Source organism: Mustela lutreola, chromosome 13 (genome assembly GCF_030435805.1).
Source record: "Mustela lutreola isolate mMusLut2 chromosome 13, mMusLut2.pri, whole genome shotgun sequence".
Lineage (NCBI taxonomy): Eukaryota > Metazoa > Chordata > Mammalia > Carnivora > Mustelidae > Mustela > Mustela lutreola.
The window spans coordinates 64492046-64503607 of NC_081302.1; the positions used below are offsets into that span (position 1 = coordinate 64492046).

The 11562-nt window shown below is 42.5% G+C and overlaps 1 pseudogene; it reads left to right on the forward strand.

The window, feature by feature from the left end:
* LOC131814146 (mitochondrial ornithine transporter 1-like) overlaps positions 1 to 4995 on the forward strand; it is a 395300-nt pseudogene extending 390305 nt beyond the window's left edge.
* Positions 4996 to 11562: the final 6567 nt, after the last annotated feature.

Sequence of the window (11562 nt, forward strand, 5' to 3'; positions counted from 1 at the left end):
GCTAAGTGGCTGAAGTTCAGTTTTTCTGTGGTGCTTGACAACTGAACTATCTATGTAGATTTTGTAGAGGAGAACATATCCGCAAACTGGTGTGGCTTCCATGTTCACGATTTAAGTTAGGAGTAAGCCTCTTGGACTTTCCCAAGATGTTGTGCTGTTAAAATAGTGCCATTCACTTCCTAGGTGGGATCATCTTGACCCCTGACACATTGTGAGGTGTGGTGAGAGCAGCACGCCCCTCACCTGAGCCAGCTCCCCTTCTCTCCCAAAGAACTCCCCCTCTGCTGGGCCTTAGGTTGAGGGAGGTGCTGAGGGGAGAGGGCCCTGCTGCTGTGCTTTGTGAAGGCCCATGACCGCCAGCAGGCCTGCTCTTCCGTCTCTGGGTCCTGGCCTGGGTAGGATTGCAGATTATTTCTTTGGACGTTCTTTGGCCTGCTGATGCACTTTGGCCCACTCACTCACTCACTGCCTCCACCGACCAGAAACCCTTCCCGGGAGCAGAGTGCCAAAGCCAGGAGAAGCCCTTGTTCCCTGTCTGGTGCCTGAAGGACAGTGCTCACGGGCAAGGTCCTCTTTCAGATTGAACTGGACAGAACCGAGGGCTTTTCCTCCACAGTGAGTGATGTTGGGGTGACCCCTTTGTTTACATTTATCTCAGGATCGCTAACTGACATGTTTCTTATTGGGTTGGAGCCTTTTACATTTGGTACTGGCAGTCCGTGGATTTTCAGGATTATATATAGGGGTGACTTTACAAAGCAATGAAACAAGCCAAGTAATTTTATTTAGCTATGCCATACGAATGCACTAACCACCACCACAAACTCCAGGTCACCTGGTGGAAGAGGGTCCCTTCTTGTCCCCACTTAGGCAAGCCTCATCATACCGTGCTGCTCCAAGACCAGCAAGGGCTCTCTCCGAAACCAGTGTTCTTAAGCAGGCTGACTCTGCTAACATCTGTCCCGTGTGTGTCTGTCCTTGTTGGCACAGTGTCCCCCTCGAGTGAAACCTCTGGTTACCTGAAGCTTTTAGTTCTCTGCAGAGGCTCTGTGCTAACTCTAGCCCACGCGCCAGAACCCAGAGGGTCGGGGCAGTGAGCAGCTGCTCTTTCTGTATACTGCAGCTGTGCAAGTTGGCCCACCAGCAGCATTCTTCTTCTGCCTGGTTGTGTGGATGGGGTTGATGTAGCAGGAAACTGTTCTATTTTTTAAAAATAGCTATAGTTCCTATTATGTTTTGGATAATTCTATTCCAGGGTAGTCCGATCTATTTGAAAAAAAAAAAAAAAAAGTATTCTGATGTACCATGATGTAAGATTCTCGAGTTGTTCAAGGAAGTATTTATGTCAGGATGTAAGGAGGCAAGCCTGTAAATTGTCCTTATGTGAGCAAAAGCACAAGAGTGTAGCAACTCAATGGCCAGGAATTTGGATGCATCTTGGAGGGTTAGGGAAGAGGAACCCTAACTGTAATCTTCTTTCAAAAAGGAAGTCTTGAAAATTGGGGTTTTCTTCCTTAGTGCCAGCTAAGTATCTACCCCCCACCCCTGCCCCCTGTCCATAAGTCTGCCACCTGGTCTGCCCCTCTGGCTTATGGCTGCATGCATGTTCAAGGGAACAGTACAAACTGTTTAGCAGCAACATGTGTTTCTGTAACACGAATTACAGCAAGTAATGTAGTCAGAGCTTTTCCTAAAGAGTCTTTAGATGGGCTGTTGCACTGGTAGCTGAGACCCTTTGAGGGCTATTTGGAGGGAAACAGAGCACCTGCATCCAGGCATGTTCATAAATAAGGACATTTTATTTATATAATATATAAATATATAAGCATATACATAATGACGTTAAGGTACTTAGAATAAAACAACATACAGCAACGAAGAGCATAGGATTCCCTGTGGACACTGCACTAACCAGTGTTTATAGTGAAAAGATGACCTTCACAGAGTTCCCTACATTTACATGAAGTTGGCTGGGAGCAGAGTCTGTGTCAGGGGCTGTACTTTAATAGGCAGACATTTCCTTTGACTTCACGGTGATGTTACAAAGAGAAAGAATCTGCTGTAACGTCTGCTTATGTTTACCCAGATTCTCTTGTCCTCCAAGGACTGCCTGTGTAATTGAAGCTTGTATCACAAGCTCAGCGGGGACTGTTTATAGGAATGGTCCTATGGGCTCAAGCCTCATACTTGTGCCAATCAGAGGTTTGTTAAATAGCTTAGAAATGACCTCTTTAATCTGACATTACACATGTGAAAGCAGGGACTACTTACCCAAAAATCCATAATAAACCTCACGCAAAATTGTGAGGAATCATTTTAAATGTTATTTTGATATGAAAGTTATTTTAAACTCTTAACTTTGGCACACAGTCCCCAGGAACAGTAGTTCTCTCAACTCTGGCATACCTCCTTCAGGAAAGAAAAGGGACCACTAACCTTTTATAATGTATATACTTAAGGTGTCAAAAATGTGTATGTAAATGTACTGTAAGTATACATGCAAGGAAGGAGGGTTAGGAGACGTAAATGTGTGGCAGGGATGGTGGAGAACAGGATTCTAGTATCTCACTTCATCAAAATACAGCTCGACTGCAAACTCCTCACTGTAGATTTTCCATGTTTTTTTTTTTAATGGGGATTATCGATTTCATTTCATGAAAGGTAAAGCCTAGGAAAGAAGAAACATGTTTCAAGCACAGAAGGCCAACCAGGGTTAGTCTTAGTCCCTCTCCTGTGCCTCAGTTGGCACATACAAGTGGAAGGGCTTGGTAACATCTGGGATGGCCAATGTTGGGGCAGTCAGTAAAGCTGTTTGTAATTCCCCAAATGCTCCTTCTGCCTCAGCTGTCCACTCTACCATAGTGAGTCCTCCCTTAGTTCACAGAGAGGTCGCACCATCTCTGCGAACTGCGGTATCCACAGCTTGCAGCAGCCGACCGTCCCAAGGAACTCCCTCATGGAGACCGAAGCCTAAGTAAGTGGCGTGGCTCCGACAGAGCTGTGTTTGTATTGCTGACCCCCGATACCCTTTTCCCTGCAGAGTCTGCAAGAGAGCTCTTGTCCCCCACAAGCAAGACCCATAGTCCTCAGCGGCTATTTCTACTATTCCCACTAACTCAGTCCTCCTTCAAGTACTAGAGAACTAGAATCCTAGAGAACTTCCAGACTCAGGAATGAATTTTTAGATAGCGAAGAAGTTTCTCTGGAATAATAATCTTCAATTAGTAAAAAAAAAAAAAAAAAGATTTCCCAGTTTAGTCACTAGAAAGTTATTTTGAAATGGGAGACTATTGATTTTGTTTTTTAAAGATTTTATTTATTTGACAGAGATCACAAGTAGGCAGAGAGAGAGGGAGAAGCAGGCTCCCTGCCGAGCAGAGAGCAGAGAGCCAGATGTGGGGCTGGATCCCCAGACCCTGGGATCATGAAGGCAGAGGCTTTAACCCACTGAGACTCCCAGGTACCCCTTAAATAGTATTTTTAATCTTATATTTAGCTTATGAAAAATGAGAGTATTTGCCATTGTCATTACTCTGAACATGAGTGTGTAACTTCTGCTGAGAAGTCACAAAGTGTACAAGTGTTATTCTTTACATAACAAATTTCTCAGCTTCAGTGGTTTTGTTTTCCTATTGAAATCATCAAGCAGAACTGCCAACAACTAACAGTGTTGATCAAGTTAAAGTTTGTGCCCTCCTCCATCCCCTGCTTGCTCCCCGTTATGGGAGAATCTGTTCAGTAGTGAAATGGTATGTGTGTGGAAGCAAGTGACCTCGGTGGTTCCCATACCAGATGGCTCCCCTTTGATCCCTGAAGCCGGTCTGAACACTCGCTCAGTCAGTAGTCCGAAGCAGGAGCTCCACTACAAGAAGGACTGGCCTGGGCAGTGTTGCTTAATTTTGTGATTTTCAAGGGCCATGAGATGAAAACTCTCTCATGTGTGGGTATTCTTGTCATTAATACTGACAGTCAACTATCAGTGTAACTGCTGCTTGTAGAAATGGATGAGGTCTTTGGACATAAAGTGGCATCGGCCTCCGTTCAGCACGATGTAAACTAGGTTGGAGGACTATTGTCTAATTTATATAGTAAAAAACCACCTTTCCTTAAATTTTGATAGGAATGGTAAGAAAAAGCCATTTCTTAAAGTCTCCTTTGTGTCGTGAGCGGAGGGTTATAGAGGTTAAGTGCTGTGTGTCTAAGGGCTCTAATTGTTCAACGTATATAGAAAGGAGGGAAAAGGAGGAATTTTAATCTCTTTGGAATTAGTTTTTAGTATCATTTTTACTACGAAAGTTTACTTTTTTTTTTTTTTAATTTTAGGATCTTCCTAAATATGACAACTGTCCATTTTTATTTTGGTTCCATACATCTTTTGTACAAAATAACAGGTATGGCTCTAGTAGAAATGGCTTAATCTCCAAGATCTGTGTAAGGCAGAATGGCACTCCTGCCCTCAATTTATAGAAACCAAGAAATCCTCAAGTCCCCCATTCTTCATTATGTAAAATATAGGGTTAGTGTTGAGAACCACTGTGGCCTTATCCTCAAAGTCCATGGATTGTCATGCTGTTTCCACATCATGAATGTTCTCTGAATGTTCACATGGAACTCAGAACCGTAACCCTAGCTAATGGGTGGATAAATGAAGAAGTTCAGTTTGCTTATTGCGGCTTCCTGGATTTATCATTTACACTTGGTCTCAGAGTGCAGCCATTACACATATAAATAAATGTGAATCATTGTTTCTATTAAGTTGGAATACTGTTTACATTTTTAAAAGGCCAACATGTTTGGAGGGTATGGTACTGCACTGCTGAAAAGTGAAATATTCCCTTTTCCTTCAGAATTTAAATGTCACTGTTGAACGTGTGTCATTTGATTTGCAGATGCCGGGACACACTACGAAGCTCAGTTTTAAAGTTGGCATTCACATTCAAAAAACAGTATGTGATTGGTCATGTTTTATTAAAAAGGTGCTTGCTGATGGTCTCATAGGCCTTGTCCATAGCCAACTACTGGATGGAGTGACCAAAGATTGGCTATGTTTCTGGAATGAAGGACTTTGGGGCTATCCTGAGTATTTCTTTGTAACTGATTGGCCCTTGCACAGTAGTGCAAGTGTGTGTGCAAGGATTTGTATACACGAGGAGCTCTGAAAGAGAACGCTCTGCAGACTGGGTGGTGTGGGGGAGGGAGAGGAAAGACATGGAACACATGAAACAGAAATGAGAGTGTTGAGTCCCAAGGGCCAGAAGGCACCCCGTCTACCTGGAATGGAGTCTGTAGGTCAAGTTACTGAAGGAAACAAGCTCAGGTCTCAGGTAGGATAGGAAAATATCTTAAAAGGTTCAAGAGCCAGGAAATAAGAAAAATTGTGGAAGCATGGGGGCGGGGCAATTCCTATGTCACAAAGTGGCCTGACAGTTATCACTTATAACAGTGATTATAGCTCACAAAGCAACTTCACATACATTATCTAACCTAATCCTCACAACCCGGGAGATGTGGTCTTTATTTTGCAGATATACTGAGCCAAAGATACTGACTGGCTTTGACTAGAGGCACAGAGTGCATTGTTCTTCTGCTCCACTTACTGCTTTTCAAATAGGAGCAGAGATAGACCTGCATATTGCCGGTCTCTCGACACTGTATAGCATGAAGAGAAGGGACAGGTAGGGAGACCACTGTAGAAATCCAGGCAAGAGCAAATGAGGTGCCGGACTGGGCGTGACAATGGGAACAGAAAGGAATGGAGAGAGTGAGGAGAGATTCCCAAGGTAAAATCAATAGGAAGTGTTGACTGGATGTGGGGGCACGGCCAGGAGAGACTCCAGGATTCTACATCGTGAGGCCTCAGTGAGAGAATTCTGGTGTCACTTGCAGAAGCAGAGGGAAAGCTCATCTGACAAATCTGGATTGACACACACACTTCCATCGTTGGGGCAGAAGCTGTCTAGGTAGGTGTCCTGCACCTACCACGTGGGGGCTGCTCATAAGTCTGTGCAAGCGGATGGAAGAAAAACAATAGTTTGCGGCAGGGGAATGGATGAGCAGAACCAAGAGTAGAGTATGTGCAGAGATAAGAACAGAAGTCAAGGATCGGGTCGGGGTGCGTGCCTTCCGTGGGACAAAGGGCAAGGAGTGGTGGTGGGGAAGTAATAGGAGTAGAGACACAAACCTGGAGAGAGAATTTGGACGGTTTATATTTCTTAAGACCTGGTAAAGCTTCTTATTGCTTTAGGATAGTCCAAGGCACTTCAACATTTAAGAAAACAGACTACCAGGTCCCATCTCTTAGGGGAAAGAGGTATATATGTCCCCTTCCGGCCACTCTTGAGTTACTTTTCTCAGTGCAGTCCCATAGGACATCGGAGGCAGAGTCACTTGGGACACTGCTAACACTGCACATGCTGGTTTGACATTGAGATTTGAAACAAACACCAGAATTTCCAGTTTGCATGCTATCTCTTACCTGACAGTTTTTGGAAGCAGAGCCAAAAAAGATGATCTGGCTCTGCTGAGATCAGTGCCATTGCCTTTTCCTACACCTGAAGGAAATAAAGTTAGGCTTGTTAGAACAAAGAGCAAAATGTCTCACCGATTAACATTATGGATTAAAGAGAAAATTATGACAGCTAACAGTGTGTCAATAGTGAATCATTTGGGTCTTGCTTGGATTCCGTCTTTAAAAGACAAATCTTTAAGCCCAACTTTGTCTCCTAAAGGTCAATTTATAAGGCTGGAGGGGGGGGGCGGGGAAAACATACAGTTTAGCTTCTAAGACAGAATTTCATCTCTTCACCTTTCTAGAAAAAAATCAGGTAACTTGCCACCTTTCCTGCTCATGTGTTGCTTGCTTCAGACATCCGACAATGGGTCTTAAACAGTCTAATTTCCTCTTACCCTCATCTGGAGTTAGATATTAGACAGCTGCATCCAAACATTCTGGTGGCTTTCTCGATACATCTATAGACAAATGGTTTCTTGCTCTCTATTCGGTTCAGACGAACCCTTTTTTTAGGAGTTCTTAAAGGCTGGTTTCTCAAGCCTTCAATTAATTCTGCTTTTCTTTTAACGAGGAATGTCACAAATATGCATAGAAGTAAAGGTACAGAACTAAAAAATACTCTAACAGAGTCATATGTTAATCATTCTTGATGTTCAGATTCTATTTGCATCGTAGGACCACATTATGAATTTGCATTAAGCATCCTCATGTCTGAGCCTTACTTCCTCCACCCCATGCCATCCTATCCCATTCCAGTTGCAGAACTCATTTGCAGAACTGATATTCACCAGAAATTAGTGAAAATGTAGAACTAAATTAATTCAAACACTTACCACATGACAGGAAAGGGCACTGATTTACAAGCTTATTTCCCACACATTTAAACCTCTTAAAATAAAGCATACTTCTATAATATAAAAGGTAAAAAAGACATGACGGGAAGAGTCTGGCTCACCTACTCCCACCTGTTTACTTGTCCAGCTTCAAATGGAGAACATTTTTATGCACATATAATCAAATATGAATACTCTCCCAGTTATTTTTATATATGTATGTACACACAAATATGAATACATATAATTCCCCACTTCTGTGTTACAGAAATTGTTGCATACCACAACACTGTCCTGTGCCTTGCATTTTTTAAATACATGTCAAAAATTTTATTTGAGTCATCAATTAATAAAAAAAAAAAGACAGTAAAATGTTACAGCTGCTTAAAAGTAAACTACAAGCCTCTGTGGAAAACTGTATGGAATTTCCTCACAAAATTAGAAAGAGAATTAGTGTATAGTCCAGTAATTTTGCTACTAGGTATTTACCTAAAGAATATTAAGCACCAATTTGAAGAGCTATATACACCCTTATGTTTATTGCAGCATTATTTACAATAGCCAATACATGGAGGCAATCCAAGTGTGTACTGAGAGACGAATAGGTAAGGAAAATGTAGTGAAGATGTATTTATACAGGTATACACATACACAACAACATTGTTCAGCTGTAATTAAAAAAAAAAAAATCTTGCCATTTGCAACAGTGTGGATGGACCTATAGGGATGCTAAGTGAAACAGAGAAACAAATATATTTCAATCATGTGGAATTTAAAAATAAAAATGAAAGAAAAAAAGGAGACAAAAAATCAGACCCTTCAATACAGAGAACAAACTGATGGCTGCCTTAAGGGAGGTGGGTAGGGGATGGGTGCAATAAAGAGGAATAAAGAGTACGCTTATCATTTTAAAAATTAACATATATGTATTATTTGTTTCAGGGGCACAGGTATGTGAATTATCAGTCTTACACGATTCACAGCACTCGCCATAGCACATACCCTCCTCAATGTCCATAAATGTTTTTTTAAAGATTTTATTTATTGATTTGAGAGAGACAGAGAAAAAAAGCATGAGTAAGGGAGATGCAGAGGAAGAAGGAGGCTCCCCACTGAGCAGGGAACCTGACACAGGGATCTATCCCAGGACTCTGGGATCACGACCTGAGCCAAAGGCCGACACTTAACAGACTGAGTCACCCAGGTGATCCATGAAAGTTTACTTATCTTGATGATAATATACTTATCTTGGTGAACACTGAGTAATGTATAAAATTACTGAATCATTATATTGTACACCTGGAGCTAATATAAACGAATGTATGTTATACTTCAATTAAAAAAAATACTGCGCATCTATTGGGAAATAAAGATTGATGACATGAGTTTATAAACAGATATAAAATGGCTTAATCAGTCGCCTGGGTGGCTCAGTTGGTTAAGTGACTGCCTTTGGTTCAGGCCATGATCCCGGAGTCCAGGGATTGAGTACTGCTTTGGGCTCCCTGCTCAGCAGGGAGTCTGCTTCTCCCTCTGACCTTCCCCCCCCTCATGCTCTCTCTCTCTCTCTCATTCTCTCTCTCCCAAATAAATACGTAAAATCTTTAAAAAATGGTTTAATAATCAGTTTCTTTCCACTAGATACAACTAACTTGTATTTTTTATGTACAAAAATTATTTACAGTATTATTACTTTTCTACAACTTATAGAGTTATAAAGAGCTTAAAGACCATGAGAGGTAGAGATAATCCCACAAGGGTGCACAAGTCAAAACACTGCTCACTGCAAATTCTTTCACCCTTTTTTCTGACAGTCTACCCATCCCCATTCTGTTTTGATCTTAACAACCTCAAAGGAAGATTATTCTTACTCCAAAAGAAGGCTGGTGTCTCTAACACTGAGTCATGAAGAAATAGGAAATCTGAACAGACCAATTACTAGTAATGAAACTGAATCAGTCATCAAATAACTCCCGACAAACTAAAGCTCAGGACCAGATAGAATCACAGGTGAAGTCTGCTACACTTTTAAAGAGTTAATACTTATTCTCCTGAAACTATCGCACAACAGGAGGTGAAGGAAAACTTCCAAATATATTCTATAAGGTCAGCATTACCCATACCAAGACCAAAGTCACGATTAAAGAAACAACAAACAAAACTACAGGCCAATATTCCCCATGAACTTAGATAGATATAAAAATCCTCAACAAAATATTAGCAAAGTACATTCAACAATAAAAAGATCATTTGCCATGATCAGTGAGATTTATTTTGGGAATGCAAGCATGGTTCAATATTTTCAAATCAGCCAACATGGTACACCGCATTAGCAAGAGGAGGATAAAAGTTATATGATGGTTGTTTTTGTTGTTGTTGCTGGGAAGATGGCAGAGTAGGAGGATCTTGTGCTAACCTTGTCCCCTACACACACACCAAGATAACCGCCACATCAAGTGCAACAAACTCTGAAAAGGACCCAAAGACTGGCAGAACAGACTTTCCACAGTAGAGAGGAGGCCACATCGAAAAGGTAGGTGAGGTGAAAACACAGTTGAGAACCAACCCCCCGGTAAGACTGTCCATGAAGAGGAGGGACCCCCAAGCATGGAGAAGCAAGAGGCTCAGACCACAGAGCAGGCACAGGAGACCTGCACTGAGAAGACAAGTCCCCATAACATTTGGCTTTGAAAACCAGGGGGCTTAATAGGTTTTGAGGACCAGCAGGGCTCAACTCTGGGCACTTTATTTATTTACTTGAGTATAATTAACATAAGTGTTGTTTATTAGTTTTAGTTTCAGGTGTATTTATTAGTATTAGTTCCAGGTGTACAATATAAGGATTCAACGATTCTATACAATCAAGGTCAGTGTACTATTCATCATCTTTATCTATTTCACCAATCCCCTACCCCACTTAACTTCTGGCACTAGTTTCTTCTCTGTATTTAAGACTCTAGTTTTTTGTCTTTTTCTTTGTTGTTTCTTAAATTACGTATGTGAATGAAATCATATGGTACTTGCCTTTCTCTGACTGACTTATTGCATATAACAATATACCCTCTAGGTCCATTCATGTTGTTCAAAAGACAAGATTCATTCTTTTTTATGACTGAGTAATATTCCATTATACATATGTGTATATGCACCTTCTCTTTTGCATTTATCCATTGGTGGACACTTGAGTTGCTTCCATATACTGGCTATTGTAAATAATGCTGCAATAAACATAGGGGACATATACAGCTTTTGAAATTAGTGTTTCCATATTCTTTGGTAAATACCCAGTAGTGGAATTACTGGGTCATATGGTAATTCTTTTAATTTCATGAGGAAACTCTATAGTATTGCCCACAGTGCTTGCACCTCTATGTATACTGCAGCATTATTTACAACAGCCAAGACGTGGAAGTACTCAAGTGTCCATCGATAGATGAATAATGAGGTGGTGTGTATTTATACATAGAATGGGAGGAGGAGTCAAGATGGCGGAGAAGTAGCAGGCTGAGACTACTTCAGCTAGCAGGAGATCAGCTAGATAGCTTATCTAAAGATTGCAAACACCTGAAAATCCATCGGCAGATCAAAGAAAAGAACAGCAATTCTGGAAACAGAAAAACAACCACTTTCTGAAAGGTAGGACCGGCGGAGAAGTGAATCCAAAGCGACGGGAAGATAGACCCCGGGGGGGAGGGGCCGGCTCCCGGCAAGCGGCGGAGTAACCACGCACAAAATCAGGACTTTTAAAAGTCTGTTCCGCTGAGGGACATCGCTCCAGAGGCTACCCGGGGCAAAGCCCACACGGGGTCAGCGTGGCCTCAGGTCCCGCAGGGTCACAGAAGGATCGGGGGTGTCTGAGTGTTGCAGAGCTTGCGGCTATTGGAACAGGAAAGCCGGCTACAGAGACAGAGCCGACAGTAAGCTCGCAGCTCGGGGTGACCTTGAACCAGTCGCAGGCTCAGTGAGCTTGGAGCGCGGCCGGAGGTCAGGCAGACGGGAGTAACTGGGCGCTGTTCTCTGAGGACGCACTGAGGAGTGCGGCCCTGGGCTCTCGGCTCCTCCGGGCCGGAGACCAGGAGGCCGCCATTTGTATTCCCGTCCTCCGGAACTCTACGGAAAGCGCCCAGGGAACAAAAGCTCCTGAAAGCAAACCCTAGCGGATTACTCACCCCGGCCCTGGCCCCGGGTAAGGGCGGTGTAATTCCGCCTGGGTCAAAG